Genomic DNA, 26,482 nt, shown 5'->3' on the forward strand with positions numbered 1-26,482 from the left:
GCGAAAAAATGCCAATGCGCAGAGCATTGCGGGGAAAACGAAATTTTCTTAGACGCAGACAAAAAAGGACCGGAGGGAGTACTACTAGGAGTACTAGTGCGGTGAGATGGTTTCTCGAAGAAGACGATGGAGAAGCGGAGTCAGCGAAGAGTGAAATGATGGTTGCTTCGTCCGTGCTTTTGTGATTTGACGCCTCACTGCTTTGTGATTTGTGATAGAAGGGACAGGGGAGTAGACTCTGTGCTCTATACTGTACTACATGCGTCCAAGCATGGGAGAAAGAGGAGAGACGTTGCATTTTTCTATTCCTTCAATCAATCAATCAGGGAGCTTCGGTTCCATCTTTTTGGCTTTGGCAACACCGTCCACAATGGTTCCCACGATGCCAAAAGCTATTTTCACATTTGGCTACACATTGTGGATGCCCTTAACCGTACCACTTGGTTTTGCTCCTGTGTGCTATCTATACAAATCTCAATTATATTGATCTAAAAAATTATAGAATCAAGATTAGTAAAAAGGAGGTGATTTTGCCGCGCGGATGGCGGGGGAGGTTTCTTATTTGAGCAATGCTACATCCACGTAATGGTTTACGTAAAGTTACGAACTGATGTGATGTGGGACTATTTGATTGGATTAAAGGAGAGGATTAGGCCCACCCCACCTGAAAATCAGGGGGGCATATATAGATTAGATGGAAAGTATACGTAGCAGCTACGTAGCCCTTTGTAAGTCTAGGATTAGGCTTCTTATTTTCGGAGGACGTTGTCCTCGCGGTTTGCTAACATGCGGTCCCACGTGTCAGTGCTTTACCAAGCCGATCCGCGTCCCACATGAGGCAGAACAACGGCAGAAGCAACACGTGGTTAAGTTGAAGAAGATGAGGGAGAAGCGGATTCAGCAACGAGTGAAATGATGGTTGCTTCGTCCCTCCAACTTAACTGCGGGAAAGGTGCAGCTTTGTGATTTGACGCCTCATTGCTCATTACTACGCGGCGCCATGACTGGGGTGCTTCACCCCGGCTGCTCTGCACTGTATTCCGGTATGGCACGTGGACCCGGTAGCTTGATGTCCCACATGTCGGCGAAAGGGACTAGAAGATTTATGAAAGCGAGCGCTCCACTCTTACGACGGAGGAGTAGACGACACGACGGCCCAGTGAACTGTCACTTGTACTGTATAGTACTATAGTTTTGCTGTTTCGCACGATCCATCGATACAAACCCGATTAAACAGGAAAGGGCGGGATTTTTCCCGCGCGGTAGATGATACTGGCCATACATTTCAAAGGCAATTTTAATGTATGCAAACTGAATAATTATAAGTAACAATATGATATCTAGTAAAACTAAAAACACATATGATTTATTGTGTTAGAGTGTAGTAGTAGTGCTGTATTGCATAGTTGTTAGATGTAACATGCGAGAACGTGTAGAGATGTAGTTTTGGAGGGCCTACAGAGAGAAAAGCGTAATACGGTCACCGAACTTCAGAATAAGCTGATTACGGTCACTATATACGTTTTGCGGTGATTATACGGTCACTTGCTCATAGTTCAGCATCGGATTGCACTCTGTTGACCGGCCAAATAGTCTGCGTGGCGCCATGTTGACTAGTTAAATTGACCATGTTCCTTGTGGGTCCCACCTGTCAGTTCGCATAGGCAAAAGGTCAGATAAACACAAATTTACGCAGGCGCGACAAGGCTCCAACCCGTGCGCGGGAATCACCTGGTTGTGTATGTGTCTGTCAGGGCCTGATGTGTGCGCATGCACGTGTAGGTTGAGCACTTGAGCGTGAGAGTGTGTGTTGGTCGTGTGGTTGACTGGTGTGTGCATGCATGCGTGCGTGTGTGCGTGTGAGTGGTGCGTGCGTGCGTGTGAGTGTTGCGTGCGTGCATGGCTGCGTGTGTACGTGTGAGTGTTGTGTGCGTGCGTGGTGCATGTGTTTGTGTGAGTGTTGCGTGGATGCAGTTCGTGTGCATGCGTGTGAGTGTTGCGTGCGTGCGTGGCTGCGTGTGTACGTGTGAGTGTTGCGTGCGTGCGTGGGTGCATTGTGTTTGTGTGAGTGTTGCGTGGATGCAGTTCGTGTGCATGCGTGCGTGTGTGTATAATCACCACACCAGCTCCTGTGTGTTAAAACAGATGGCTCAGGATACCAATACAAGGCCACCTTATCTGCTGTGCCCGCGGTCATGACTTCGAACCACCGTCCAAATATTTTTTTGTCGTTTGTTTTCCTTCTTACTAGCAAGATGCCCGTGCATTGCACGTAACATCAAGATGCATTTGTATGACTTGTTTATCTTGTGAGAGAAAAGGATGAATGAGGGAAGGCCTTATTTGCAAATGGTGGAGAGGTGTGTGGGTACCTTTTTGCAAAGATGCCATAAGTTTCTTTCCTATCCGTCAGATATAAATCGGACGGCCTATATTGCAGGATGGCAGGCACACCATCATCACCAACTCTGTTTTTTATAAGAGTGTATTTTATGTATTTTATAAGAGTGTAGATGTAGAGTAGATACAAGTCGACAGGTGGGCACGATGGTAGTGAGATAATGTGATGCAACACTAGAGGTGCCACGTGGAGCGTTTAACTGGTCAACTAGTCATGTCATGAGCAAATACAGAGTTGTACGGTGAGCCCGTGACTGTATAATAACCACTAAACGTAAATGGTGACCGTAATGAGTGGATTCTGAAGTCCAATGTACGTATCGTGCTTTCGCTTCAAATACAATGATCGTCATTGCATATATCGCGAGAGAAAGATGAAACATGCGTGAATTTTCTGGGGGCTTACTTTTAGAGGACCTGGAGATAGTTTTGTGTGCATACGTGAAAGGGGCGTACAGGGGGGTATGCGATGGAGAGAGAGATGCTCTTCGTTTCTCTTTATTATGACTAACTTTGTATATAGTATAAAAATATACAAATTCACAGTGCGGAATAAATATCATTGTGGGCACCATGCAATGCAAATTAGCGTTCGTACTCCTCCATATAACTTTGTAATGTTGTATATATGTAGAAACTCTAAAATAATTTTTTGGCCACACTTTATTCAAAAGGAATGTTGTATGCGAAATAAACGTGAAGAGAGGGCTTTTTAGATCAATGGGGTACGTGATGTAACATGTGTGAATGTGTAGTTGATGCATTTGGCGGGGCCTAGAGAGGTATGTGTGTGTATTACGTATTCGAGAGAGGCATGGATAGAGGGGCCGACGGGGGGGGCGTGGGAGAGATAGCACGAGAAATGAGAGTGGTCTAGAGAGAGAGACGAATATGACGTCACGACAAGAGATTCCATTCCCTTGAGTGTGTATATGCAAGGGGGGAGGGAATAGAGGCACCAGGAGAAATTTTCTGTGTGTGTGGTGTTTGTGTTGGTATGTGTGGGTGTGAGAAGATAATGAGACGTGGGGGCAGAGGGTGTGTCACCGCGTGAGGTCCGGTGGGTCGAGGTGAGGCCCTTCGTTCGGTTCCGTCCTGCGCCACATTGGTCGGCCCGTGACGCATTTAGGAAGACCCATGGATGACTAGTCGTACAAGACAAAGATAGCAGAATTGTGAAGGACTCTGTGTCCACTGACAAAGCCGGCTAGGATTTGTAACCCTAGGTTCTCGGACTAAGGTAACCCCTTTATCTCTGATATTACTATTCATCCAACCTAACTTTAAGGGGCATCCTACAGAATGCTCTGCTAGAATCATACTCGTCGATTAGGAAGAGAGGTGTGAGACAATGCGTGAGAGACAGGCGTAAAGATAATGTGCGTACATGAGACACGTAGGCAGGTCCATGTATATAGAAAGGGTCGATGAGGATTGTGCGTGTGTATGTTTGCGAGAGGAAGAGTGCTTGTGATAAAGGTTAGTGGAAACAGTTGTAAATGGTTACGAGAGGGAGGGAGGGTTATATCTAGAGCATGTGTGCGAGAAAGACACCTCGGGAGAGAGTGTGTGAGCATGTGTGAGAGACCACCGATGGAGAGTGAAACTACACGTAAAAGACTGCTCTACACATTGATTAAAGATATAAATTGTATCCAAATATTAGGATGGGATCATGATATTTGCAATTCGCGTAAGGAGCGGTCATTGATCCATCAGACATCTAGATTCTATCGAATTTGAGCATGTCTATGTTATTATTCGACACAATTGATCCACATAGTTAGTATTTTGAAGTCCAGACAATGCATCGCTTTAGCAATCGAATATAAACGTGAGTATAGTTCATGTTGTGTGTGTAAAGCACATTATACATACGAAAGTTACACAATGGACATTATAAATAGCTACCTATAAACTAGCATACATTTGAATTCAACTTAAGGTGGTTTAAAAAATCGAATTCAACATGAAGTCCATTCAATTATTTGAATTTGATATCATGGCATTTGTAAACCATACCTAAATTATGGGGGCACCAATCTTTTCTCTGATTTTGTACATAATAGCATATGTAGTCGTGTAAAAAATAGATTCAAATTTAGCTCCTCCATTCAAAAATAATCGTAGTTATAGGATTTTCAAGTCTCAAAATTTCAAAAAGAAACGGATAATTTAATAAGGTTTTCAAACATACAAGGTCAAATATAACGTTGTCTATTTAGGTCAATCCTAATAGTTCAATAGTACTCTAAATGTGAATGCTTGTGTTTCAAAATTTCGAACGAAGCGCCAAAAGAGCCTCTACTCGCCCGAAACCGCGCGAGACCAATGTTTGGTAGTACAAGGAAATTACTTTTCTAATAACTTCGACCCGTGAAACCTACCGGCCCGTCGTCCAAAGGTCTAAACCGGGGTAGGTTTGTAGCTTCATCTAGACGCCACGCAACCGCATTCGAAAAACATTCATACACAATGGCCGCCTAAGCACACATGTGCGTGGCCGAAATCGCTCCCGCCCACTATTTGGGACACCTGGGATTACCATCCTACCCCCGACCCGCAGTAGGTCCAAAATTTAAGAGGGGGCAAAGTTTGTACTTTCCCCAAATTTCAAACAAGGGCGTCCCATCTTATGTTCAAAAAAGCCAAAAACAAGCGCGTCCCAGACCGAAACATGGTTCCCCTAACCCGTCTGATTCCCCATTCGTACTCCATGGGCGCCAATACTACCTCTCCACCATCCGCGAAACCCCAGCGTCCTCCGTCCGCCACCCCATCCTACCCATCAACCGCCGCCCTCCTCCATCACGCTGGAGCCGATACCCTGACGTCGTCGTCCACCGCAACCTCAACCGCAGCGCCCTCCATGGCTAGTAGTTGAAGCCGAGGCCGAGCCGTCCGTACCTGAGCCAGTTCAACCATGTCGTCCTGCGCCTCACCGCTGCCGCTCCAACTTTGCCACCTTCCACCGCACCAGAGTTGTTCCTGCTATGTCGTCCTTCGCCGCCTCGGATCTGCTTCCCCTCCGCCGACATACGGCCACGACAACACAGTCAACAATTTGGCCATGGGTTCGTCCAAGCCTGCACCCTCCAGAACATCGGTTTCCCCGGTAAAAAGAAGAAGATCGACGTGACATGTGGAGGTGACCACACTGGCAACCGAAAAAGGTACTCCGCTTCCCTTATTCGTGCAGATCTTACGTCTCTGCTTGCACGGTATTCATCCCACAGAAGACACTAGTTGACCGCTTCTTCTTGATACTAGATGTTCCTAGTAACTCGCGATGCACAATGTTTCTCCTCATATACTATTTCACCTTAGCTAGAGGTCCGTCGCCCCCCCGAATTTCAATTTCTGGCCAGTCGATTCCCAATTAACGGAAGCATTCCCCGGCGTAACGGGCGCTAGTACGCCTATTACGCCATGGAAGTAGCGCCTTGGTGTTTATCTTAGGGGCGTGTGCGGCCTAGAGGTACTGGCGCCCGATCTGGAGGTCGGCCGGGATTAAAGGGATGGCCTGGGGGAGCTGCCAAGCACGGCGGTGGTGTGAGGTCGATGGGAGGGCAGGGCGGCAGAGGCAAGGGTCTGGGCCGGTGGTCGCTGGCGGTTCGAGAAAGATCGTCAACAGTGACTGGCGGGAGGTAGACAAAGGCCATCTGCCCGTTCCTTATAGATCAGACGGTTCATTAAAAAACCGACTGACCTATTTATTTTCAGTCTACTGTTATCTTAGATATGACCACATTTGGTGGTGTGTTGGAGGAGTACCTGCATTTCCTGTGCTCATATATTACAAAATCATACGAAGTAGAATCTAATTTTGTTTGCCATGCAATGTCGTAGAGCTATCATATGTCTCATGTCATTTATTTTCAGCCACCTGCTATCTGCTACTTTTACAGTGCACTAGTTCTACACACACTTCACCCTTACTCTCACTATTGTGTTTTTATGCAAGGGTATTTTAGACTCTGCTGCCATGAGAGAAGCCAAAAAGAAAGGAGAGAAGTCGCTCCAGCTTCGTATGTGGGTAGGCAAGACACGTTACAGTGCTATAAAGGGTGCAGTGTTAGCAGATGGAGACGGTAAACGTAGCTCTGGAGTTGATGACCTCGCTCACAATGAACCACCATCCCAGGTGCTTGCTTTAACTTCGCAGTGTCATATGTGGTTGCATGTTCCAGATGGTGTCTAGCTTGTATTCGAAAGGCCGAAGTCGGTAAGATAAGGAAAGACATTTTTTACATGAACCACCATCCCGTGAGCACCAGAAGACAAATAGCTAGTCAGGGCACTGGCCGAGCCAGTGACAAGCCCAGCAAAGATAGGCATCACCCGGAAGCCAACTAAAAAGCTGCAATGGTGGCGAAGTAGCCCGCCTCCCACCAGGCTCTCGGGTCCTAGATGATCATGCTCACCACTCCAGTCGGATGTCTAGCTTGTATTGTGTCCAATTTGGTTAAATTGCATCTGCTTAGCTTACACATTATACCTTTGAATATGACATGCATTTCTGTTTTTGGTACATACTAGTACATCTGTGTATTAACCATGTTCTTACATCAAACTAATGTTCTTGTGTATCCCTCATCAATCACTTATGATGAGGCAGGCAGGCAGGCAGGCAAGGGGACTACTCCTCATTTAAAGAATGCAGGCCTCCCGACATGATTCTCAAGAAACAGAAATGCTAGATGAATATAGTGAACGTAGCTCTGTAGTTGATTACAGCATTTTCCCTACACTAGCATCGCAGGTGCTTGCTCTAACTTGGCAGCGTGATATGTGGTTGCATGTTGCATATGGTGTCTAGATTGTAATTCTTCCAATCTGGTTAAACTGCATGTGCTAGTCTGCTTAGCTTATACATTATACCTGTTAATGTGACATGCCTTCCTGTATTTAGTACATAGTACATATGTCTATTAAACACGTCCTTACATAAAATTATTGTTTTTTTGTATCCCGCATCAATCAACATGACGAGACACCTTTAGTATATGCAGTGCGATATTAGTTGCATATTTCATATGATTTATAGCATGCATTGCTTCTAATTTGTTGAAATTCCATTTATGATGGGATGCTTTTAACTTGGCAGAGTCATATTGGTCGTATCTTTCATGTGGTGTCTAGCTTGCATTCCTTCTTATTTGTTGGAATGGTTTCTGCTTAGTTTACACAAACAGTTGTGGACATGTCATGCCGTCCTGTTTTTCGTACATATTCCATCGTGGTATCATGTGTTTGCCTTACATCAAAGTAGTTATTGTCAGTATCATGCGTGAATGAGTTCTGAAGAGAGAATTTTATTGCTTTTTCTTGTCGGTTTTACTTGACAATTCAAAATCAATAAAGTGGAAGGAAGTTAGCAAGGCAGCGGATAAAGGTGCTCCTTCCGAACGGAGGGCCTCTACAGTTTCTACTCCTCCACACCCCCAAGATGATTTCCAAGACAACACATGCATAGACACTCAACAAAGTTGTGTTTATGATGAGCACGTCTCCCCTAGTGCAGCATCACCGGTGCTCCCTCTAACTTGGCACTGTTATATGTGGTTGCATGTTATGTGTGATGTCTAGCTTGTATTGCTTCTAATTTTGTTGAATTCCACCTGCTTACTTTCCACATTATACTTGAATAAGACATGTGTTCCTGTTTCTAGAACATACAATATCTGTCTACCACACCATGTTCTTACATCAAATTACTACTGTTGTGTAACCTGCAACAATCACTTATCATAAGACACGTTTGACTTCGGAGTGTGATATAGGTTACATCTCACATTCTTTTCTAGCTTGTAGTACTAATTTGTTGAAATGGCACTTATGACGAGACAGTTTTAACTTGTTAGAGTGATATTCGTTGCATCTTTCATATGGTGTCTAGCTTTCATTGCTTCTAATTTGTTGAAATGCCTTCTCCTTAGTTTACACATCATAAGGCCTTGTACAATGGTTGGTGCTTAGGGGAGGTGCTTAGAGAAATAAACCAGGCTTTCCTTAAGCACCAGTGCCTATTTGTACAGGGTAGACGCTTAACTAAGCGTCTCTCATGTAGAAATAAGCACTGGTGCTTCAGAAAAATCCGGTTTATTTTTCTAAGTACCTTCCTAAGCACCTACCATTGTACAAGGCCTAAGCTGTGAATATGCAATGATGTGAATATGCAATGGCACTAATGACGAGAGACCTCTAACATGGTAGTGCGATGTTGTTTGCATCTTGCATATGATTTATTTCTTATACTGTTTCACATTTGTTTAAACGCCATTTATGATGAGACACTATTTACTTGGCAGAGCGATATTTGTAGCATCTTTCATATGGTGTCTACCTTTCATTGCATTGCTTCTAATTTGGTGAAATGTCTTCTTCTTAGTTTACACATCATAGTTCTGGTTATCTCTTCCATCCTATTTTTCATACATATTACATCCTCGTTTCATGTGGTTGTCTAACATCAAAGTTCAGTTCGTCTGCATCACGCATCAATTTGTTCTGAAGAACTAAATTGTTATTCGTTTTTCTTGTCGGCTTGACTTAACATGGCACAGAGAAAGAGGAAGAAACATAGAATGGCAGGGAATGAGAAGCGGATGAATTCTGTAGATTCTGCTGGTACTGATGGTGCAATAGAAGGTCAAAGTCCAGCGGAAAATTCTACAAACACGGCATCCCATGATACACGAGTTGCAAAAAAAAGCCAAAGAGAAACAAATAGCTGCCACCAAACAAGCAGAGACAGCCCTAGTTCTTGCAACACCTACCACAGTAGTACCAGCTGCACGACTTACTCGTGCGTCAACTGAGCTAGCAGCATGTTCCCAAGCTCCCTTGCCACCTGACACTACTTCCCAAGCACTCTTGACACAAGACGAGTTGGCAATATCAGATGAACCTTGTGAGCTTCAACAGCAAGAAGGTAGTTGCTGGAGTCAAGTTACATTTGCATGCTTCTTTATATGTAGTCTCACAGTTTGATGTACACTAACACTTCCTATGTTCGTTGTTGGACTAGCACCTAGGCGCAAGAGGAAACAAACATCAAGGATAATGCTCGATAGGTTAACTAAATCTAGAGGAGGAAGAATGGAGATCCGTTTTGAGGTAGGTTTAGAAAGGCCACGTGATGCTATATATTCAGCCAAGTTAGTATCAGAGGCAGCGGTTGCCGTTAGGTGTCATGTACATATCCTCCCAACTTTTTCAGTACAGGAATGATAAAGACGAAACCCAGTTCAACACCTTCCTCGACCATTTATCTGTAAGTATGGTTATGTATGGAAACTAGTAATATCGTCTTGCTCTATCCCATACTTTCTAGGTTGCTGATAATGAGACTCCCATAATTTTCAACACATGAGGTTCAAGTTGGATAGCCAAGATGATGCAACTAGACAAGCTTGCGCCCATGTTTTCAAGTCTGCTCTGCGACAGTATCGGTATAACTTGAGGAAAACTCACTTTGAAGGCAAGGCTAACAGTGAACTTTCCCAAACATCTCCAGTGGAAAATATATCGGATGAAAACTGGAGGGGCCTTGTTAAACATTGGTCTGATCCGAAGTATCAGGTACATTATACATATGTGATCAGATCACATGTTGAAGTCCTATTTACGCATGTGCCACACAAATCTATCTTCTTGTAGGTGAACTGCTCAAAGAACAAGGCCAACCGTACAAAAGTGAAATTCCAACAGACCATAGGATCTCGTAGCTATATTGCACACTGCGAGGCTCTTGTAATTAGCTGTTGTTTCACTCTTTTCGCTGTACCATATTATCATATCTATATTGACTTTTTTGAAATGCAGAGGAAAGCCGGCAAGGACCAAAAAGTACCTGAACCAAATGCTATGGAAATCTTCAAGGACTGTCACACCAGCAAGAAGAAGGGCATGACTACACCAGTCAAAGCCGCTATTGTAATTCCTTAATCCTCATGCCTTTTAACTACTACTTACTCTGACGTGTGCCTTGAACTGCATGGTTTGCAGCCAATGTCTATTACTCTTTTCAATTTTATAGACAATTGTCTTAGCGTATCATTGCACCTTACAAGGTTTAAAAGAGAGGAGTGATGTTCCTTTGATCTTGACCCGTAATCTAGTTCCGTGCTGGACTTGCCCACACAACGTTACAATTGCCTGTTTGTCTGTTCTCAGTTGTTTTGTGATATGAATGATGTCATACTATGCTTACTATATTATAAACTTCGTCTCTTTATCCTTAGCCCTCAATACAATGTGAAGAAATAGACAATACATTAGCGATGGTACATGGTCATATGTTTGGAACCTGGTTTTATTATGTACTTTGCAATGAAATACAACTAATATTTTACATGGGTTCACCAGAATAAGTTCTGTATATAGACCAAAGCTATTTTGTTTGGTTTTGCTGCCTCCTTAATATCTTCTGTTCTGGTACTACTAATGTAAAACCTCAACTTTTCAGCGAGCTATGGAAAAAATGGTGGAACCGCCACCTTCTAAAGGTGGCGTGGCAACTATAACCACAATGTCAGCTCTTGCTGCAGTGGGTTAGTACCTGTCCACTAACAGTGCCAAAAGCACGTTCCTGTATAATACTGGGTTGGTTGTTAAGGCAATATCGTCCAAACTACCTCATGATCAAGATATGCAAGCTCAAAGCAATGTTGTATCTGCGCTCCAGACACAAGTTCATTCCCTAATAGAGACCCTTTGTGAAACAAGGAGAAACTTTGCTCAATGTCGTCAAGATATGCATGGTTTTGAAACCATACTATCAGACATTTGCTATGTTGTTCAGGAGCCTAGGGGAAATGAAGGCGAGGGTTATGGTGCTCCATCAGACAATACAACATGAAAACGTAACAGTCAGGTCAAATGAACTGAGCTTCTGAACTTCTGGTGGTGCATTTATCTGCTAGACTGTTAAGTTTTATGCCAACCTTCCTTTTATTATATAGTTGTAATTTGTTTTGGTGCGATACAAAATTTATTCTTAACGTGCAGCCACCGGCTGAAGAAAACAGCAAGCCATTTTTGTATAGTGTTGGGTGTTCCCTATATTTGCACTGGTGGAGATCTTTGATGCCGAGTGGATGTAATCTGTGCAATCACCTTAATAGCCTAGCGTTAGTTTCAGCCTTATTTATTTCCTAGTCTTCTTTTTCCCTAGTTTGCTAGTGGCCGCAACTACCATGGGCCATATACGGGCCGTAGGATCCATGGGTCTCCTACAGGCCGTCGATAAATGGGCTTGTAATCGGTGGGCCTCGGGCCGTCGGATAAATGGGTCTACATGGGCCGTAATTGGGCGTAATTGGTATCGGCCCAGCACGGTAACAGGTCGTTAACAGGCCGTAGGACAGCAAAGGCTTAATTTTGTCACAGGCATAACGGGTCGTTAATGGGACAGAATATAGGACGGGCTGGAAATGGCGCAACGGGTTAACAGGCCAGAAATGGGCCGACTCTTGCCATGGGCCGAATTTGGCCCATTAGGGTAACAGGCCAGTAACGGGCCGACTCTTGCCATGGGCCGAATTTGGCCCATTGGGGGAACAAGCCAGTAACAGGACGACTCTTGCCATGGGTCGAATTTGGCCCATTAGGGGAACAAGCCAGTAACGGGCCGGAAGTAGTCGAGGGCCAAAAAGGAGCCCAAGAACGTATGGGCCGTCAATAGGCCGAAAGCTAACACAGGCTGGAAACAGCCTATGTAAATCATGGTCCGTTAACGGGTATAAAGAAAATTACTGTTCATTATGGGCCAGAGTCACCGTGGGCCTGTAATGGGCCGAAAGATATGAAGGCCTCATATGGGCCGAAGGACGTCGTGGGCCATACATGGGCCGAAAGTGAAATGGGCTAGTGTTATATTCGACGGCCCACATGACGTTGTTGGGCCGATTTCCTTTAGGGCCTAACGGGCCGTGAGTTAACGGGCCGTAAAATGGGCTATTTGCGAAGAGACCGTTAACAGGATTTTCATGGGCTAGCCCGTTAACTTTTGACCAAGTCAAACGGGCCAGCTTTGTAAGCTAAATGGGCCAGTGGTGGCCCATGTCACGTGTCGACATATCATAGGCACCTATCTGACCCACTGACGAGCTGACACGTGTTTCGTCCGGCCAATAAGAATTATACACGTGGAAATTTCCCATTGGTCGGGGCTGTTAACGGGTTATCGGATCCAAAACCTGACCCGATAGCTTAACGGCGTTCTGTTACAGTGGATGCCACATGTCAGTCACCCTTGACGAAAGCACTTCTGTGACGCGCGATTTATCGTCATGGAAGTGGACACTTCCGTGATGATAATTTTGGTAATGTCATGGAACACTTCTATGATAGCACAGGTATGACTATCTTGATTCTGTCATAAATTTGTCATGGATGTACATGCATGGCAAAAACGCGACCTACTATGACAAACACGTATCATCACGGAAGTGTATTTTTTGTACTGGAGCCTCACCACATCTGCGCGCCATCGACTACGCCCGGGGGCTTCGTCAACATCAGCACGGCCGGCGACATAGGGGGCTCCAACCCCCCCCATGCCGCCCTCGAGAAGCACGAGCGCAAGCGCACCCCCATGGTCCCAGCCGGATGTCATATTATCATCCCCAGGATGCCATCATGGGCGGAGCAACATGGACCGTGGGGCACCACGGCGAGGTGTTCGGGGTAACGGCCCCGGAAGCCTACCTGCCCCGCATGATGGACCAAGGGTACGCACCAGAGGACGACATCAGCTCATTCGTTGGAGAAGATTGGGGAGAAGGGGCGCTAGGAGTCGAAGCCTTCCAAGAGCCGGTGGAGAACCACATCGATCGCGCCGACGACGGCAACTACAGGGTACCGCTAACCTCTCAGGAACAGGCTTATGCTAACCATGGGCTACAGATGAATCAGGTTGCAGCATCGATCAGCAACCCTAGCATGGCGGCACCCGTTTCAACATGGGAGAGACGCTGGGGGCCGCCGGGAGGGAGCCAGGAGCAAGGCCCCTCCCCAAGGCACGCGAAACCAGGGGACACCCAGAGGTAGGCCCTCTGCCGGGTGGCTTCAACAACCCTTCCCCCGGCAGAGGACCCGTGGTCGCCGAGGGAACTGCTGGCGTCCTCTTTCCCTCCTTTGTGTCATCCTAGTCTCCGGTCGGCTCAAAGGAGGTCAAGGGTGGCGCAAGGCGGGGCCCTCGTCTGGCGATATGAAGCAAGGCCGGTACCTGTGAAGAAGGCCTGGTGCCTGTGAAGCTCGCCGCCCGTGACACTCTCACGTAATAATGAGTTGGGGCTGTGCACGCCCCGGAGTCTCAGAGCGCCGGCCTCAGGCCCTGGGGCTCCCTCCCATGCCTAGTGGATAGCACTTAGCTCCGCGCTGGTGAGAAGATTTGAAGACCCGAAGACTAGACTAGGTGTCGGACGCGGCCTTTTGCTTTGGACATCTTTCTGTGGCTTTGCTTTCTGATTCTAGACTTAAGTTGAAGCTGAATTTTTATCGATGCGCGCGGGGGGTCCCTTTTCTCGTTCGAGCCATTTCTCGCCTTCTGGATCTTGTTTGGTTTGGGACTCACGGCCATCGCCTTTCCATCGCAAAGCTCCTTGCGAGCCATACCGTGCAAAGCACGTGCTAGCACTACGCCTGGTGCTCGCCCCTTGTGGGGCCCCCTCAAACGGGGCGATAAGCTCCACTGGATTCTCAGGAACTCGTCGCCTCACGACCCAGCCCTAAGTTGGCGCTGACTAAGGTAAACCACGTCGGGAAACTCACCCCCAGTTTCATGAGCTCACGAGGACACATACCCACATCGCATAGGAAAGTAAAAACTGTGATTTGCTTACACGAGGGGCTCCCCCTCTCAAAATGCTCTTACAAGTTTTCCAAGGGCCACGCCCGAGTTTTGCGTGCAGAATAAAACAACAGGAGAATGTGGGATCAGCTAGAGATATCGCTCACTACATCGTCCATGGACGCGTCACTCGCATCATCATCATCCTCGTCGGAATCGACGCCGCCATAGCCGTCGTTGACCACGTCACCTTCGTCTGCGATGACCACCACCCCATCGTTCTCCAAGGTGAAGGCCCTGACCAACGCGTCGATATGGTCCCCTACCCAACGCGCCAGGTCGCCCTGGACAGCCATGGGTACAGGGGCAATGGCGGCATGAAAGTCGAAGTTGGGGTCGGCGTTCAGAAGGTGGCTGAAGACACGGGAGACGGTGCACTGAAGTAGGCCACGACCCCTCTCCTCCACAAGCTTCTGAGCTCTAGCAGATTGAGCCTCCAGGCGCGTCACCATCTCGGTGAAGAAGGTCAGGTGGCTGGCGTAGTCACTTGAGTGAGGAGGCGGGGCGTTCTCATCGCAGATATAACCCAGGGCGGTGTTGGCCTTGTTCCGAAGATCTTGAAGCATAGGAGCATGCTCACGCTCCAGCGTTCGGTGTTGAAGCACTTCCTCCCTGTTTTGCTGAGCGGCGGCCTCGGTGTCGTCAATTTGTCTCCGGAGGGAAAGAAGCTCGGCACGGGCGGAGGCCAAGTCCGCCTGCGCCGTAACCAGGGTGGCGGTTGTGGCCTCTGCATGCCTCTCGGCCTCGTCCAACCTGGGCCTGAGGGCGGCGGCCCTGCCTGCACCCTCCTGACCGGCAAGCTTCAGCTTCAAGCCGTACCTGCCCTTCAGATCTGCGCGAACCACGGCCACCCGGCGATTGATCTCCTCCTCGACTCTGGCCTCGTGGGCCTCGACGGCATCTTCAGCTTGAGCGACTTAATGCTCCCTTGTCTCCGGTCGCTCGAGCTCGAGGCTGCGCTCCACGGCTTCCAGGGCCAGCGTCTCCTCGCACTGTCAGACCTCCTCTTCCTCCGCAGGCGTCCCCCTCATTGACGCAAGGGCGGCCCCACGCGCCTCGACCTACTGCCACGCGCTCCAAGCCTGAAGCTCCCACGCGCGCTCCTCCGCAGCCTCGCGGCGGCGATCGGCCTCGTGAGCTTCCTCCAAAGCTCGCGAGCGGGCCTCATTGGCAATCTTGAGGGATGCCTGAGCCTTCGCGTTCTCGAGGTCGCGATGATAATGACCAAGGTTGATGGCCACTCGCAGCTTGTGCTGCTCCTCCACCAACCAAAGACCTTCAGCCTCCTAGACACGGGTCGACACCAGCAGGCTCTTCACCAAAGCGGTTCATCGCGCCCATCGCCTCCTGGAAGAGCTTGTGGCGGACCATGTTGTGCCCGCGCTCGAGCTCGAACGCTTGGCCCACCTCATCCTCCACCTCGGGGGCTGCGGGTGGAGCATCAAGTGGCGCACCACCTCCCGGTTGGGGGCTGGGGGCTGGCACGGCCCTAGGCGCCAGCTGACCCTTGCGAGGGGCATGAACCGAACAAGGCCCGCTGCTTGAAGAAGACTCCAGGATCGAGGCTAGCCTGCTACCAACCGTGACCAGGGAAGGAGTCATTGGCACGCCTGCTGCGCTCCGAGCAAGGCCACAAAGAAAGGACGGCAAAGGCGCAAGCTCGGGGCGCTTTGACAATGGACCAACTCCCCTGGCTGACCCCACGCTGTGGGCAGCGTCCGAGCCTGTAGCATTGGAGCTTGGCGGGTGCGATGGGACGAGAGGGAGCTGCTTCTCTGGAGATTTCCCGGCCTTAGCAGAAGGGGACCTGAGGGGACAATCATCAGGAAAGGAAAGCGGCACATAGAAGATCACCAAGATAAGCTACTTACTCATCGATAGTGATGTACTTCCGTCGCTTCAATGGTCCGAAGATGCTGCCGCCGCTAGGGGATCCTTTCCTCTTGCGAAGCTCCTCGAAGTCCACACAAAGGCGACCGAAGTGCTGGACGTGACGGCCGGAGCGCGGCGGAGCCGAAGAAGAACCAAGAGGGATGGCTTCAGGGGAGCCCAGATGCAGCGAACAGCCCAGCTCTTTCTCGCTGCGACCTCCCGAGGCTCCTGGAGCCTCGGCCTCGGGAGCTGCATGCTGCATCTCATCAGCGATCGACGCCTCAGGAGGGGCGTCACAAGCTCCCGAGGACGAGGCCCCCGGATCATTGCTCGACATGTGCTCCTCAACATCTGAGCAGTCGGCCACCGACGCCGCTTGCTCCCCCGCACCGTCACCTGATGTGGGCTCAGCACCGACGGCGAAGACGGGGACCACGATGATGGGATTCTTGCGGGGCCCCACCAAGCCGATTGGGCGCAGCCCCCACTCATCAAAGGAAGGCATGTTCGCGGCAAATGTGACCTTGTTCTCGCAGCGGTACAACATGTAGCTTTTCCTGGGCATCTCATCCGGCAAAGGGACACCAGATAGGACCGTGATCACTGTTTGCCGCGCAGCGAGAGGAAGCCCCTCCTCCTGAAACCTCATGTTGTCCTGTCCGCTGAGCAAGGCCCACATCGGGCGAGAATGGTGCTAAAGCGGAGCAACTCGACGCCTGACGAACTCCCTCCCCACCATGGGCGCAGTCACGCCAAGGTCCTTCAACCACCCCAGCCTAGCCCAGACGGGGGCAAGGCAGGGGCTCGTGAGCTTCTGATCACCCCAGCTGGAGTTTGGAATAGCGGGTCCCACCGGAGCTTGGAGCAGAGGGTTGAGCACGCCGGCATCAACAAACACCCATCGCGTGCGGAACTCGCTCGCGGATGAAGGGAGCTCGAAGTCGATCCCCATGCCTGCTGTCACAGCCACGGCCTGGAAGCCCACACACCCCGAGCTCTGTCGAGCACCGGTGAGATGCAGCGAGAAGAAGTGGTGGAGGAGTGCCACGGAGGGGGTGATGCCCACCATGGCCTCACACACGAAAGCAAAGATGGCAAGAAGGGTCACATATTGAGGGTTGAGATGGAACATGTGGATCTGATAGTGCTCGAGTACCGCGTTGAAGAAGGCAGAGAAGGGAGGAAGCAGGCCAGCCTAGAGGGCATCAATGAAGATCGGAACCTCGGTGACTTCCCGAGCCATGCTGGAGGGAGACGCGGGCCAGGCCAGCGTCTCTCCCCACTCGTTGAAGATGGCGGCGAGCATGGGGTGCACCTTACCCATGGCCTCGTCGTTGAGCACCCGAGGCCGGCCGAGCGCCGACTCGAAGGATGGAGGCGTAGTTGGCGAGGACAGAGGTTTCTTCCCCTTTTGGGCTTGCTTCAGCGCCATGGCGGTGAAGCGGGCGGAGCGCTGGTCGGATTGGGAAGGCAGAGCAGGGCGTCGAGGAAGCAAGGAGATTGGAAGAACCACGCGTGGCGAAGGGAAAATAACTGTGTAGGCCGCAGGGGCCGCATAGCCAGGCGGATTCAAGGGCGGCGTGGGGAAGCGGAGACGCACATGTCCAATCAACTGCCACGCGTCGACCGAGGCCGCAGGCTTTTGGGGCCCGTAGTGCTCCGAACTTGACCCTTGGCTTCGCCGTGAAGCCAAGCCCGTGCGCACCTTGGGATTGGCGGCTACTGTCGGTGTTCTGGGAACGGGGGTCCCCAGACTTGCCTTCCTGCGGCCCGCGGCGTGGCGAAGCCAGCAGGTCGTACGACCCATCTTCATCAACAAAGCATCCAAGACCCTCGCGAGGGTCCAAGCCTCATGAGGCAGACGATGCAAGACCTCCTCCCAAGCGGCCTAGTCAGGCAGGCTTGCGAGGGGCGGAGATATCAAGGTGAGGAGAACCTCACGAGGCTCTCATGACGTGAGCCATGACGATCGACATCAGGCGGGCGATAGCGCGCGCAGCGTCCTTGTTTCCTCTTTGGTGCAAAGGAGGCAAGCGCAGCCGTAGAGTACCGAGGACTTAGGCAAAGGTTGCCATTTCGGTGCAACAAGACGAAGACCATGGACTGCAAGACAGAGGTCATCGTGGAGCCCGAGACGGTGTCACGACCAGAGCCTTTCACAGGCGAAGACCGCTTTTGTTAGGATAGCTTGTACTAGATGTCCCCCTTCAAATTAGCCCGCCATTGTTGGCTCCCTTCCCGCTCAATATTTGGGAAGAGGACCAGGGCCTCTATAAATAGGACTAGCCACCACCATAGTAGGGGATCGGATCGGATCTCATCTCATCTTAGCTTGAGGGAATCTACACACCACAAGCTCATACGCACAAGAACACCTCAACCTCCGGAGGCTGTTCTTCCCCTTGTATTGTTCATCATCATCCCAAGAGGCAATCCACCACCACCAGACTAGAGTAGGGTATTACACCACAACGGTGGCCCGAACCAGTATAAACCCCATGTCTTTCTATGTTGTGAGTTCGTCGAGTTCGTCCGCAAGATCTTAGCAAGCTAGAGCGTAGATCAGTAGGAGGGAAAGACTTCGCGCGCACCCCAGTGTTTGAACCTTAAGGGTTAGCCGGAACCCCACATCCGACAATAAAGAACAACTTGAAGCCAGGAAAAGCATATTCGCTCCCTGGTCTTTGAAACCCCGGGAATTCCAACACAACTAGACGTAGGCTTTTACCTTCATCGTAAGGGGTCGAACTAGTATAAACTTCTCGTGTCCTTTGTCCCGATTAACCGCTTTAAGCTTCCTAGTTGAGATGGCTCCACGACTAAGTCCTTTCACTAGGACATCTGCTGTGACAATTCCACGACAGAATGGGCAAGAGACATGTTGGAAATAATACACACCGATGTATGTGGTCCGGTGAGTGATAAAGCATGCGGTAGGTATTGTTATTATCTTACCTTACAGATGATTTGAGTAGATACATGTGTATTTACTTGATGAAACACAAATCTGAAATTTTCAAAAGTTCAAGCAATTTCAGAGTGAAGTTGAAGATCATCGTGACAAGAAGATAAAATGTCTATGATATGATCGTGGAGGTGAATATATGAGTTGCAAGTTTGGTATGTATTTAAGACAATGTGAAAATTGTTTCACAACCCATGCCACCTAGAACAGCACAGTGTAATGGTGTATCCAAACATCAATGTTGTACTCTATTCAATATGGTGTGTTCTATGATGTCTCTTACCAATTTGCATGTACCCTATCCAATAGTTTTCGAGGGTAGAGTATTCAACCCAAATTTATTGATTCGACACAAGGGGAGCCAAAGAATATTCTCAAGTATTAACAGTTGAGTTGTCAATTCAACCGCACCTGAAAGACTTAATATCTGCAACAAAGTATTTAGTAGCAAAGTAATATGGAAGTAACGGCAACGGTGGAAAAAGTAATAGTATTGGTTTTGTAGTGATTGTAACAGTGGCAATGGTAAAGTAACTAAGCAAAGATCAATATGTGAAAAGCTCATAGGCATTGGATCAGTGATGTATAATTATGTCGGATGTGATTCCTCATGCAACATTTATAACATAGGGTGACACAGAACTAGCTCCAGTTCATCAATGTAATGTAGGCATGTATTCCGAATATAGTCATACGTGCTTATGGAAAAGAACTTGCATGGCATCTTTTGTCCTACCCTTCCGTGGCAGAGGGGTCCTATTGGAAACTAAGGGATATTAAGGCCTCCTTTTAATAGAGTACCAGAACAAAGCATTAGCACTTAGTGAATACATGAACTCCTCAAACTATAGTCATCACCGGTAATTGTCCTGATTATTGTCACTTCGGGGTTAATGGATCATAACACATAGTAGGTGGCTATTGACTTGCAAAATAGGATCAAGAAATCACATATATTCATGGAAACATAATAGGTTTAGATCTGAAATCATGGCACTCGGGCCCTAGTGACAAGCATTAAGCATAGCAAAGTCATAGAAACATCAATCTCATAACATAATGCATACTAGGGATCAAACCCTAACAAAACTAACTCAATTACATGATAAATCTCATCCAACCCATCACCGTCCAGCAAGCCTATGATGGAATTACTCACGCGCGGCGGTGAGCATCATGAAATTGGTGATGGGGGAAGCTTGATGATGACGATGGCGACAGATTCCCCTCTCCGGAGCCCCGAACGGACTCCAGATCAGCCCTCCCGAGAGAGATTAGGGCTTGGCGGTGGCTCCGTATCGTAAAACATGATGAATCCTTCTCCCTGATTTGTTTTCTCCCCGAACGTGAATATATAGAGTTGGAGTTGAGGTCGGTGGAGCCTCAGGGGGCCCATGACATAGGGGGTGCACCCCACCCTCGTGGACAGGGTGTGGGCCCCCTTGCATTGATTCTTTCGCCAGTATTTTTTATATATTCCAAAAATATTCTCCGTGAAGTTTCAGGTCATTCCGAGAACTTTTATTTTTGCACAAAAATAACACCATGGCAATTCTGCTGAAAACAGCGTCAGTCCGGGTTAGTTCCGTTCAAATCATGCAAGTTAGAGTCCAAAACAAGGTCAAAAGTGTTTGGAAAAGTAGATACGATGGAGATGTATAAGATGACACCGTATAAACTATGGTTTGGGAAGAAACCTACGATGTCGTTTCTTAAAGTTTGGGATGCGACACTTATGCCTAATAAGCTCAAACCCAAAGTGGAGAAGTGAGTCTTCATAGAATACCCTCTATCACAGATTCGAAGGCAACTCTTTGTTGTTAAGAATGGATCCTTTCCAGAGAAGGAGTTTTCTCTCGAAAGGAGTGGGAGAAAGGTAGAACTTATCGAACCTTCATTTGAATTAGAAGGTAGCACATCATAGAAAGAAGTTCATGTGATGCCTACACCAATTGAAGAGGTAGCTACTGATGATGATCATGAATTTTGGATCAAGTCACTACCGAACCTCGTAGGTCGACAAGGACATGTACTGCCCTAAGTGGTACGGTAATCCTGTCATGGAAGTCATGTTGTTAGACAATGATGAGCCTACGAACTATGAGGAAGTGATGAAGGGCCTGGAATCCGAGATAGGATCCATGTATGAGAACCAAGTGTGGACTTTGGTAGACTTACCCAATGACCGGCAAGCCATCGAGAACAAATGGATCTTTAAGAAGAAGGAAAACTCTCATGGTATTGTCATTGTCTATAAAGCTCGACTCGCCGCAAAGGGTTTTCAGCAAGTTCAAGGAGTTCACTACGATGAGATTTTCTCACCCATAGCGATGCTTAAGTCTGTTAGAACTATGTTAGCAATTGCTGCATTTTTTTATTATGAAATCTCACAGATGGGAGAACCACTTTCCTTAAGGAAGAACTGTATATGATGCAGCCTAAAGGTTTTGTGGATCCTAAGGATGATAAAAAGGTATGCAAGCTCCAGTGATCCATCTATGGACTGGTGCAAGCATCTCGGAGTTGGAATATACTCTTTGATGAGGTGATCAAAGCTTTTAAGTTTATGAAGAAACTTGTATTTACAAGAAAGTGAGTGGGAGCTCTATAGCATTTCTAATAGTATATGTGGATGACATATTTTTGATTGGAGATGATGTAGAATTTCTGGAAGGCATAAAGGGTTGTTTGAAAGGAGTTTTTCAAAGGAAGACCTAGGTAAAGCTGCTTACATAGTGGGCATCAAGATCTATAGAGATAGATGAAGACGCCTGATAAGACTTTCACATAGAGCACACCTAGACAAGATTTCGAAGGAGTTCAAAATGGATCAGTCAAAGAAGGAGTTTTTGCCTGAGTTGTAAGGTGTGAAGTTGAGTAAGACTCAAGGATCGACCGTGGCAGAAGAAAGAGAAAGGATGAAAGTCAACCCCTATGCCTTAGCCATAGGCTCTATAATGTATGCCATGTTGTATACAGACTTGGTGTGTGCCTGGCCATAAGTCTGGCAAGGAGGTGCCAAAGTAATCCAGGAGTGGATCACTAGATAGTGGTCAAAAATATCCTTATGTGCCTAAAGACGACTAAGGAAATGTTTCTCGGTTATGGAGGTGATAAAGAGTTCATCATAAGGGGTAACATCGACACAATCTTTAATGACAATCCGAATAACTCCAAATGTATAGAGCTCCAAATGTACATTGGAGCAATCAATTGGAATAGCTCCAAATGGAGCGTGATAGCAGTATCTATAGTATGACATAGAGATTCGCAAAGTACAGATGGATCTGAATGTTGCAGACCCGTTGACTAAAACCTCTCTCACAAGCAAAACATGATCAGAGCCCAGAACTCATTGGGTGTTAATCACATGGTGATGTGAACTAGATTATTGACTCTAGTGCAAGTGGGAGACTATTGGAAATATGACCTAGAGGCAATAATAAAATGGTTATTATCATATTCCCCGTTCATGATAAATGTTTATTATTCATGCTAGAATAGTATTGACCAGAGGCTTAAATACATGTGTGGATACATAAACAACACCGTGTCCCTAGTATGCCTCTACTAGACTAGCTCGTTGATCAAAGATGGTTAAGGTTTCCTAACCATAGGTATGAGTTGTCATTTCATAATGGGATCACATCATTAGGATAATGATGTGATGGACAGACCCAACCGTAAGCTTAGCATCAGATCATTTAGTTCTTTGCTACAACTTTCTTCATGTCAAGTATCAATTCCTTAGAACGTGAGATCATGCCACTCCTAGATATCGGAGGAATGCCTGGTGTGCTATCAAACATCACTTCATATCTGAGTGATCATAAAGGTGCTCTACAGGTATCTTTGAAGGTGTCTGTTGGGTTGCATGGAACGAGACTGGGATTTGTCGCTCCGTATGATGGAGATGTATCTCTGGGCCCTCTCGGTAATACAACATCACCTTGCAAGCATGTGACTAATGAGTTTAATTAGTCACAAGATCTTGTATTATGGAACGAGTAAAGAGACTTGCCAATAACGAGATTGAACTAGGTATGGAGATACCGACGATCGAATCTCAGGCAAGTAACATATCGTCGGACAAAGGGAATTGTATACAGAATTTACTGAATCCTTGACACCGTGGTTCGACCGATAATGATCTTCGTGGAACATGTAGGAACCAATACGGGCATCCAAGTCCTGATGTTGGTTATTGGTCGGAGAGGAGTCTCAGTCATTTCTACATGATTCTCGAACCCCTAGGGTCGCACACTTAACATTCGGCAGCGCTAGGGTAGTATTCTGATATTAATATGGTGAAGTCTGAAGATTTTTTGGAATCCCGGATGGGATCTGGAACATCACGAGGAGCTCCGGAATGGTTCAGAGGTAAAGATTTATATATGGGACATGAACAAGGAGAAGTTGAAGTCTCTCAAGGTTGTCAACACAAAGAAGCGGAAGCTCAAGGACTTCATGGAGACATTCATCGGGGCCGCCACCCGGATCATTGATGGCATTCATCTAGACAACTTTGTTAAGCTTGTCAGTCCCTCAGATGCGTGACAAAAACTTTAAGCCTTAACCATTTGCCTCGGTATATGCCGAGTGGATTTGTATCTGCTAAACTCTTTCTGGTCTTGGGCCCCGGTACTTGCATTTGCTTTTGAACTACTAGAGTTATTTGAATGCTTTCCTTCGAGTTCTTGAATGTCTTTGACTTAGGCGAAAGTTGGTTCATATTTAAGCCCTCGAGTGAGAGGGAAGCTTTTGCTCGGAGTGTTTGTTTTAACTTAGGGAAAGCTGGTTCGCAGCTAAGCCCCCAAGTGAGAGAGAAGTTCGTCACTTGAAGTAGTTTTTTTAACTTAGGTGAAAGCTAGTTCACAGCTAAGCCCCTGAGTGAGATAGAAGTTCCTCACTCGGAGTAGTTTTTTAACTTAGGCGAAAGTTGGTTCGTAGCTAAGCCCCCGAGTGAGAGAGAAGTTCGTCACTCGAAATAGCTTTCTAACTTAGGTGAAAGCTGGTTCGCAGCTAAGCCCCCGAGTGAGAGATAAGTTCATCACTCGGAGTAGTTCTTTAACTTAGGCGAAAGCTGGTTAGCAGCTAAGCCCCTGAGTGAGAGACAAGTTCGTCACCCAGGGTAGTTTCTTAACTTAGGCGAAAGCTAGTTCGCAGCTAACCCCCCGAGTGAGAGTGATGTTCGCCACTTGGAGTAGTTTTTTAACTTAGGCGAAAGCTGGTTCGCCGCTAAGCCCCGAAGTGAGAGATAAGTTCATCACTCGGAGTATTTTTTAACTAAGGCAAAAGCTGGTTCGCAGCTAAGCCCCCGAGTGAGAGATAAGTTGATCACTCGGGGTAGTTTTTTAACTTAGGCAAAAGCTGGTTTGTAGCTAAGCCCCCGAGTGAGAGAGAAGTTGGCACTTAGAGTAGTTTTTTAACTTAGGTGAAAGCTGGCTCTATGTTGGGAAACTTAGTAGAAAACAAAAAAATCGCACCTGCGATCACCAAGATCAATATGAAGATGCATAACGGGTTGTGCTCAACGATCATTACCGACTTCAGAGTGCAGCAGAAGAAGAGTCGGTGTAGATTGTGCTTGAAGTCCCTCGAACGTTGATGATGATCCCGCGAACTGCCCTCGAACGATCCCTCGAACTAAAGTCCAAAAGCACGACCTGTCTACTTGGTTGCACGTGTACGGTCTTCACGATCCGGCAGCGCTTCACCGTCCAGAGCTAATCATCGCCAGAGAATTAGAGGGAGGAGAATAGAACCACACTGGGCTTCTAATTATGAGGATTGGAGGTGGATAGACTAGCTCTAATTAGTCTAGGACCAACTAGAACTAGATCAACTAGAAGAGGCACCCAAAAACTTGTGTTTAATAGGGTGGAAAACCACTAGTATATATAGGTTTAGGGGGAAGGAGAGGGCAGCCATCAAGGGAGAAAAGTGCTCCCTTGGTGCACCGGCCTAGGGGGAGTCCAACTCCCAACCCTAGTAGGATTTGACCCCCCCCCCCCACAAGGAAAGGGGGCGTCACCTCCACTTGGGCATTTATGGCCCAAGTCTCCTTCTACTACCTCTTCGCCTTTTAAGGCCTGTTGATATTTAATTTATATATATAACACTTTAAACATTTTCAGAGTATTGTATATATAATTTAACATCTCCGGAAAAGATTTTCCATATATATATATAATTAATCGGTAATGCCCGGTATTACCGGATATTCACCGAAACAATTCCGGTGACCCCGAAACGACTCCAGAGCCTCTCGAAACTATTTCGGATATTAATGAAACTATTTCACGAATATATTCTCATCACTAACGTTCCACTAACACTCATAAGATCATGATTACCTTAAGCTTGTGACCTCACAGGTTCAGTAAAACATAGACATGAACGGAACCCCTTCATTCAATGACTGATAGCGGAACCGTGGACATCCATATTGATCCCTATGATTACACGAATATTATTTGAGTGAACCTTTGGTTATCATGTGACATTCCCTTTGCTTCGCGATACTTTATGAAATCCAGTGTGCATCGGTATCCTCCTGGGTCATCACCATGCTCACTATACCGTTGCTCCTATTACCAATTTTGTTCTTCTTTCTCGTTGACGTGTTCTGACATCCTCGTGACGAAGTCACCTATGTATAGGCAGACAATGATGGATGCCTTCAGATCAATAGGGCCCTAAGAATACCTCTCCATTGTTAGAGGAGAAAATCCCACTCTTGAGCTGTTCGTTCACTTGTCAAATTTTCCGGTGAGCTTGAAAGTTGTCGTTATGATCACCATGTTACATATGACGTTTGAGCAACCGCAAACTCCACCATCTGGTAGGAAGTGACTGAAACACTCTCATGGTCTGAGGAACTAACGACACAAGGGGATCCAAAGAATATTCTCAAGTATTGGTAGCTGAGTTGTTAATTCAACCACACCTGGAAGACTTAATATCTGCAACAAAGTATTTAGTAGCAAAGTAATATGGAAGTAATGGTAACGGTGGCAAAAGTAATAGGAGCCGATTTGTAGTGATTGTAACAGCAGTAGCAACGAAAGTAACTTAGCAAAGATCAATATATGAAAAGCTCGTCGGCAATGGATCATCAATGATAATTGTGACGGATGATATTCATCATGTAGCAGTCATAACCTAGGGTGACATAGAACTAGATCCAATTTTATCAATATAATGTAGGCATGTATTCCGTATATAGTCATACGTGCTTATGGAAAAGAACTTGCATGACATCTTCTGTCCTACCCTCCCATGGCAGCGGGGTCCTAATGGAAACTAAGGGATATTATGGCCTCCTTTTAATAGAGAACCGGAACAAAGCATTAGCACTTAGTGAATACATGAACTCCTCAAACTAC

The sequence above is a fragment of the Triticum aestivum genome, chromosome 4A, assembly GCF_018294505.1.
Source record: "Triticum aestivum cultivar Chinese Spring chromosome 4A, IWGSC CS RefSeq v2.1, whole genome shotgun sequence".
NCBI lineage: Eukaryota > Viridiplantae > Streptophyta > Magnoliopsida > Poales > Poaceae > Triticum > Triticum aestivum.